Raw genomic sequence first — 8,716 nt, 5'->3', positions numbered from 1 at the left:
GCTTTTGGTTACAGAAATTATGATTATGGGTGTTCTTGGTGAAATGATATATGTGATATGATATACATAAATGATAAGAACAAAATCGGTGATAATAATTGGATGATAATGATAGAAATTATAATACATATATGATAATGCTAAGAAAGTAGATGATGATATAGTACATGAGTATTTGTTATATAAAAAGGTGTGTGATTTGTATGAAATTGTATATGATTTTGTATGATAAGTTAGTATTAAATGTTCATGTGGTTTGTTATATGGAATGTTTTATAATTTCTATTATATGTTTTATTTGCCTCACTAAGTCATCGACTTAACGTGTGATTGTTTCACACGTAGGTTCGAGAATAATATAGAGAGCATTGGAGAGCAAAACATGTCAGTATCTCCTTTCAAAGTTCAGATCAGAAAATATGATTAGCATGTAATAAAAAATTTGAATTCGATATACTCGAATTGGTTTTGTAAAATCATATGATACTAATTTATGTAAATTAGTCAATTGTATTTAGTACAAGTTTTAAAATTATTCACTATTTTGTTCAAGTAAAGGTTTTGAAAAGTCAATGTGACATCTCAGACTCGTAACCGGGTCGGATACGGGTTGGGGGTGTTACATTTAATGGTATCAGAGCTACGGTTTAGTCGATTCTAGGCTTAAATCGAAGTCAACAGTGTTTTAAAAAAAATGTACATGCCAACACGAAGTGAAAAAGTTTCTGGTCTGAACGGTAAGGAGTGTGTTGTCTTGTTAATAGAGTTCAATAGTTATATTATATTAGATGTTTGATAATGAGAGCTTCAAAAGTAAAGCACAAGGCGATAGACCTGAAGGTAATAGTATTCACCTGCCCTGACCAGGTAGGGAGAAGAGCGAAAAATCTCAGGGAATACCTGTACAAGATTAAAAAAATGTCTTCATGATGTTGAATAATATTTTGATGTGTTTTTAATTTTCCACTTCTTTAACTCATAGAAGAATGTATCGAATTAGTTGAAAGAGTTAAGAGCACCCGAGTTCTAGGGTGGATTTGAGAAAGATTCTGTTGTTACAGACCTTTGGGTTAAATGATATGAAGATAATGATTAGAAGGTTTTCATTTCTGCAAATGGAGAAGTTAAATTGAGTAGTTTCGTTACTAAGTGGACAAGCTAGAATATGGTGAACAAGTGTCACCATAAGAACGTTAAAGGATCAAATGATGTGGTTAGAATTGTAAAAGAGTTCAAGAATAAGTGCATAAGTGATATGTTTATAAGATGACTGAAATCAGAGTTATGGATTTGAATCAAATGAGTAATATTGTGTATAAGTAAGATTGTGGATATGATAAAGGTTTGTATTCCAGATGGAAAGAGTTAGCGTTGGCTAACAAGATTGTGTGATAAATGTATTGGAGTTATAAGATTTTAAGATATTGTCAGGATATGATAACCAAATATGAAGTGAATCTGGATACAGTTGTATACTGTGATCATAGTAAAGTGATATAGTGAAGGAAGTGAGGATTTGTATGTTTGAGTAAATCTAAGGATTGATAAGAAGAATTTAAGAATGGATACATCATTAATCCGTTTATAAGACAAAGAAGTTAGAATGTTAAGTGTGAATAATGGAAATTACATGGTGTATGAGAATAAAGGTGATTTTATAAGTTAAGTAAATTATTTGTTGAGATAATTTCGAATAGAAATGATGTATATGATTGATTGATTAGGGCTTGTGCCCTAGATTGAACAGTTGCTATTGACGAGTTGTAATAGTAAAAGTGATAAAGTTGTAAGATTTGGAAAAGATGTAAGGTTAAGTCAATCAAGTATGATGTGGATTTAGATAACGTAAATGAGGTATAGTTAAGAAGATACGGATTTGTGTATCCAAAGGAAGCTAAAAGATTATGAGAGTCTGAAGAAAAGATATGACCTATGCTATAAGAAGATTTTAAATTAGGGAAAAAGTAATCGAATAAGGAAATGAAATGATTGAGTTTAAAGGATCAGATATGATAAATGTTATGTTGAAGTATAAATTATAAGTTGATTAGAAGTAAAAAAGGTTTGTCAAAGGATGTGAAAGATTGCTTGATTCTGCAAAATGTATGTTTTAATCATCCATGATGAAGATTTAAAGTTATGTTTCTTGGTCAAGTAAAAGTAGTCAGAGAAATAAAGAATGATTTATATGATTAAAGAAGTTAAGAGACAGTAAAGTGATGATAGAATAAAAGTGGAGTATGATTGTAAGGCAATTAGAGATTGATGAGTAATTGATTGATTTATGATTTTAAGTGAAGAACTGATGTTATTGTACCTGATAAGTGATATGATATGGATGTATAAGGGAAAAGGTAGATGAAGAATTAAAGGAATGAAAAGTAAGTTTTCTGATGGTGACAGGAAAGATTAAGTAAAGGAAGCAACATGAAAACATTAGAACACATGTTCTTATCAAGATGTGCAGTGAAAATTCGAGGACAAATTTTCTTTAAAGGAGGGGAGATTTGTAACATCCTTAATACCGGGGTAGTGACCAATTGTAATATTTCAGAATTTGGTGATTTAAAGTGGAATAGTTGAAAAGTTCAGTGATTTATTTGAAAATATTACCTTGAAGATACTAGTAATTATAAAATGTATTAAAGGAAAAAGGGTCATTTGACCAAGAGATGAATAAAATAATGATATATATATGGATAAGGATGAGAGATTTTTCCAGAAATCTCTTTCTCTCTTTTCTCTTCATCTTCTTCTTCCTCCCGTGAAAACTCCAGGCAAAGGTAAGATTCCTTGTAGCTGATTATTTGTTAATTTAAGAGTGGGTTTTGATCCTTAGGTAATATTTAAGCTTATGGAAAGCTTAGGTTATCCTAAAATCAAAAGATGAAGAAGTTATGAAAGATTAAAGAAAATGAGTTTTTAAAGGAAATGTTGGAAAGAGTAATAAGTGAATTTTGAGAAGGAATTTGACTTGTCATCAATAAATAAGATTATGAAGTTAGAAAGGATTTATAACAAAGTTGAAAATTTAGTAAGATTCTTAATTTTAAGAATCATGATGAGATATGGAAGATAAATATGGTTATATGGATATAAGTGGTTTAAGTAATGGTAGTTGAGTTAAGGACATGATAGGGGCTTAAAATAAAAGAATTGAATGAAGAGTTGAATAATTTCGTGCTTAAAATGGAATTTATGGGTTGTGTGCATCGATGCACTCTCAAATAAATAAAAATCGAATGCAAGTAGTGTATCGATGCATAAGTAGTGCATCGATGCACCCCCTTAAAATACAAACATCGAATGTATTTTATGCAGCGATGCACAAGTAGTGCATCTGTGCATCGTTAGGGAATGCATCGATACACTATACAGTGCATCGATGCATACCTTCATTAAAAGATGAAATTGGCTTTTCTCTTAGCCTAAGGAGTGATAGTTTCGAATATATCAATTAGTATACTGATAAGTATAAATGTATTATTATGATATAGAATGAAAGTTTGTTCCGGAACAAACTAAGGATTAGGATTGATTCGAAGCAAACGAGGCCCAGGTGAGTGCATACAAGTTAGTTTATGATGTTCAATGAAAACAAGACTTGCGACGAGTCTATTTCCTATATTAGAATGTATGAATTTATGATCATATGTATATGTTTGATTTGAGTATATATGATATAAATTCCAGTAGTGTTAAATGATTTGTGTGAATACATGTAGTGTGAACAGTTATAGGATCTAATATGATGATATGATTGCATGGGAAGTGAAATAAGTTATATGATGGATGACCATACATGTTGCAGGGTATAGGTGATTAATTATGAGAATCAGTATAATATATTTATGACTACATGAGATGGGTGATGAGTTAAATAAGACCAAACTATAGAGTAATATGATAATAAGAGAATAATATATAGATCAGAAGATAATAAGAAGAGACTTTATGAAAATGGTATATATATAAATTACGGGACATGAGCATAACGATGTACGAACCTATAGGATAAACACTATAGGAAAAAGTGATATGCTTAAAAGAACTATGATATAGAATTATAAAATGAAGAACTATAAAACCTTATGAGAAGATTATAGGAGCTATAGAACTAAATTAAATGGATAGAATAATTCATAATTAATAACGTGAGATAAGTGATAAGGGTTATATGTTATTGTACATGTTAGTATAATAAATCATGTAAGCTGATACAAAGGGAAAATGAGATAAAGATAGCTTTTACCTATAGGATTGATATAAGATTATATGCCTGAATGATAACATGTACAAGGTAACTAAGCTCTATTATAGGATCTATGTGAGTATAAGTAACGTGATTGCATAAACTATATATATTTATATGATTTGGTATGTGCCATTTGATTCCTGGGTATACATGTAGATAATACATGTGGATATAAACTATGCAAAAGTGATCTATGTGACTAGATGTATATGAAATCTAAGTGATATGACTTATAGGTATTTCTATTATAATGTTACATGATATGTATGTTAAATGAATTATGTGATGGTATAAGAAATGATATGAATTATATAGGCAAAAACATGTACATGTTATGAGATAAGACATATGACTATGAGTTATGTGAAAAGCTGTGTGATACGAATGAAAGTGAATTACAGGTTTATGTGAATATTTGAAATGAAATAAATGATAATGCCCATGTTATGTGTCATGAGAGCTAGGCGTATAGTTGGCATGGCAAGAGTCGAGAGTCTACGCGGTCTTTCGGGACATATATATTCTTTGGAACATTTATGAGGTCTTTGAGACACATACTTGGTCCTTAGTATATGTATATGATTCTTAAAGAATTTCTATGTGGTCTTTATGGACATTATATGGCACTACGGTGCATTTCTACACGCCACTTCGGTGCAATTCTACGTGGCACTACGGTGCATTTCTACGCGACACTTCGATGATATACGAGCTGTGGTGACATCATTAGTACACAACCTCTATAGACTCACATATCTATAGTTCTCACAAGTGTACCATAGGCTAATCAAAGAGATAACATGAATACAATATATATATAATGTATGTGCTTTTGGTTACAGGAATTATGATTTATGGGTGTTTCTTGGTGAAATGATATGTGTGATATGATATACATAAATGATAAGAACAAGATCAGGTGATAAATAATTGGATGATAATGATAGAAATAATTATAATAATTTATATGATAATGCTAAGAAAGTAGATGATGATATATGTACATGAGTGTATTTGTTATATAAAAAGGTGTGTAATTTTGTATGAAATTGTTATATGATTTGTATGATAAGTTAGTATTAAATGTTCATGTGGTTTATATGGAATGTTTTATGATTTCTATTATATGTTTATTTGCCTCACTAAGTCATCGACTTAGCGTGTGATTGTTTCACACGTAAGTTCGAGAAGAATTTAGAGAGCATTGGGGAGCAAGACAGGTCAGTATCTCCTTTACAAAGTTCAGATCAGAAAATATATGTATTTGACATGTAAATAAAAATTTGAATTCGATATACTCGAATTTGTTTTGTAAAATCATATGATACTAATTTATGTAAATTAGTCAATTGTATTTAGTAAAAGTTTTAAAATTATTCACTATTTTGTTCAAGTAAAGGTTTTGAAAAGTCAATGTGACATCTCGGACTCGTAAGCGGGTCGGGTACGGGTTGGGGGTGTTACAGAATTGATTCATTTCAAAAGAAAAGAAAAGACCTACCGGAGCGTGTGTGTTGAAGAAATGTTCCTCAGCATGCATTTTTGGAATCATATCACCACAAACTTTACATTTTTTTAGATTACGGGAGCAATGAGCATAATGCAACTCGATGTTAGAAGAAGGTATAGCCCTGTCACTGAACAATTAAGAAGGAAAAGTACTTGTTAAATACTCTTCTGTATGGGAATTTCAAACGACGGTAAAACCTAAATAAATGAATGTTAGATAAATTAGTGATTAATCAATATATCTGGTTATTCTAACTCCGTTAATTCACTAAAATAATGTATTTCTATATTGCAGAAATATAAGGTAATAGATGAACCTTGGTAATCTTTGTCACAACTCATATTTAACCTTCCTAGGGAAACATAACCTTGGTAGTCTTTGAAACAACTCATATTTCACCTTCCTAGGGAAACATAAGATCATACTACAGCATCGTATGAAACTACTTCATGATAAATAGGAAAATGTGGAAGCCCCGAGCTGCTTTTTAACAATTTGCAAATGCTAAGCACACTTTTCCATTAAGTGGAATACAAAGGTTATTCTTTTATTAGAACAATAAAGGATAGCCTGGAATGGGGTTGTAGATGCTGAATGTGAACCACATGCTTCCAAGATGCTACTTACTACGGATAGCTGCATGAACCAACTGAGCTAAGCTCAGGATTCAAAGTGGATTATAAAAGTATTGTTAACGTAGACTAGAACACCGCCAAAAAAGAATCAAAAACTATGTACAAAGGTTCAAAATACCCTAAACAAACAGAATTCATCACATGAATTCTCAACTAGGAGCAAAGACAAAGGCTGTGATCACATGAACCGAATACAACAAGAAATTCATCAAACAAACAGAATTTTAGGTCCTAATCCAAGCTAAAACCAGAGGGTAATTCAACTAAATTATCCCCCTTCTCGACTTAATTTGGCCAATTTAAATTACCAATAATTTCTTTGAGCATTAACCAATCTACTACACAAACTCTAAACAAACCACGAAACAAGAATTCCTTCAATCCGCCAATATAAGTTCAAATAAACAAAAATCTCAGCTGATAAAAGCATAAATAAACAAAACCGGGATCGAAAATACAAGAAAAAAATAGCACAGATATCCAGCGAAACAGAATTAATTCTAAAAAAAAATCATAAAAATACTAATAAATACCAGTGATTGCATATGCGGGTGGTTTCTTCCGAAGCAATTGCCATAGCGATCCGTTTCAAAATCTTTGACCAACAAAAAAATCAACGAAAATAATAATCACGAGAGGGAAAATTAGATAAGGTGAACAAAAATTCGTGATGAATAATTAGTCAATTAACCTGCAAAAGACTTTGATTTTCCTTGAAACTCTCCTCTTTCTCTTTTATTTTTATATAAATTGAAAATGAAATTAGAGCGAGAGTGAGAGAGTTACTTTGATGACTGCTTTGATTGAAGCAACTGGTCTGGAGTTTTGACATTGGGAGTTGGGATGGGACCATCGATGGAGTCCACCATCCGGCTTTTCTCCCACGCGCATTCCACTGGAGATGAGTTGCACGACGATTTGCAATTTGGGCCCTTGCTCTTCTAACTTTTTTGGGCCTTCAACACAACAATATGCTCTTACGGAGAAAAAAAACTGATTAATTGTATATCATATTTGGTTAAAATACTAACAAGTCCTGAATTATTATTTAATTTGTTTTTAAGTTACCCAAATGTTATCTTCTATTCTTAATTATTTTATTTCAAATGAAAACTTATTTTATATTAAGATGGTTTTTGATAAGTTCAAATATTTATTATTTAAAAATTAAGTTGCAAAATGTATTTGATATATACTTAAATTAATAAAATTTATCAGAAAATTTTCATTAAGTGATAAATAAATAATTATCTATTTATCATTTTACATTTTTCATTAAAATATTACTTTCCTTCTAATTGTTAAGTAATTTTTAGGATTCAATTATATTGTGTAAAACTCTTTTAGTTTTACATAAATTTAAGATCGTTGGATGAGTATAAATAGATGGCTTAGGTTAACAATAGGAAATGGGAAGATATTTATTGAAAAAAAAAATAAGAAGATACTCGGTATCTATTTTACTCATCCAAAATCCTAAATCAATATAAAATTAAAAAATTACACGTATAAATGAATTTAACCCATTATAAAATTATAAGCATATTCATTTTAAGATTGAGGTAAGCCTCCAATTCCCCCTTATCGGGCTATTATAGCTTGCTCTCTTTCGACCTACAGTTGCTATGCTTATTGTTTACGACACTTCAGATGTCCAATTTTTATCTAGATCGAACTATCTTTTATAAATTTTTTTGAAGATTATCGTATAAAATTTATTAAGTGATTTTAGTGATAGAATAAAATATTTTAAAAAAATGAACTTTAAATAGTTACATTTGTTAAGTGTGTGTGCATTATTAACAGACTAAAAAAATTAAACATATATCGCATATAAACACCCTATAATATTAAAAAATGATACTTATACGGGGAAATGATAATAATCTGAATATGGAATATTTATATATTTTAATCTATTTTTTTTAATTTGAATGTTAAAATTATTATTCATTCATGATTTAGAGTGGTTAAATATATTATTATTTGAATTTGCATTACTTATGGACATTGCATATTAAACTTTAAAATTTGACTCTAAATTATAAAATATTGAATGTATTTGTTTATAAGAAAATTAAGCCTTAACCATTTTTAGTATATACAGATATTTGTGAATTTAAATATTTGACGTTATTTAAATTTTATTTATTTTTATAAATTTAAATATATATATAAGACAATAATATTTGAGATAAGATTTAATTACATAGTATATAAATTTTTAATTTTATACAGATATAGGACTGTTGGATGAGTGAAATAGAAAATTAAGATTAATAGTAGAAAATGAGAAGACATCAACTGAAATAAAAC

General features: G+C 29.7%; 1 long non-coding RNA gene across 1 annotated transcript; it reads right to left on the bottom strand.

The window, feature by feature from the left end:
- Positions 1-5,831: 5,831 nt before the first annotated feature.
- Positions 5,832-7,075, bottom strand: LOC120160828. The gene is made up of 2 exons (XR_005519454.1): positions 6,934-7,075; positions 5,832-5,892 (listed from the first exon to the last, which is right to left on the bottom strand). It is a non-coding gene; the product is annotated as an uncharacterized LOC120160828 (long non-coding RNA).
- Positions 7,076-8,716: the final 1,641 nt, after the last annotated feature.

Source organism: Hibiscus syriacus, unplaced genomic scaffold, assembly GCF_006381635.1.
Source record: "Hibiscus syriacus cultivar Baekdansim isolate YM2019G1 unplaced genomic scaffold, ASM638163v2 tig00111393_pilon, whole genome shotgun sequence".
Classification (NCBI taxonomy): domain Eukaryota; kingdom Viridiplantae; phylum Streptophyta; class Magnoliopsida; order Malvales; family Malvaceae; genus Hibiscus; species Hibiscus syriacus.
The sequence above is the reverse complement of the archived record's forward strand: the minus strand, read 5'-3'. Positions and strand labels throughout refer to the sequence as shown.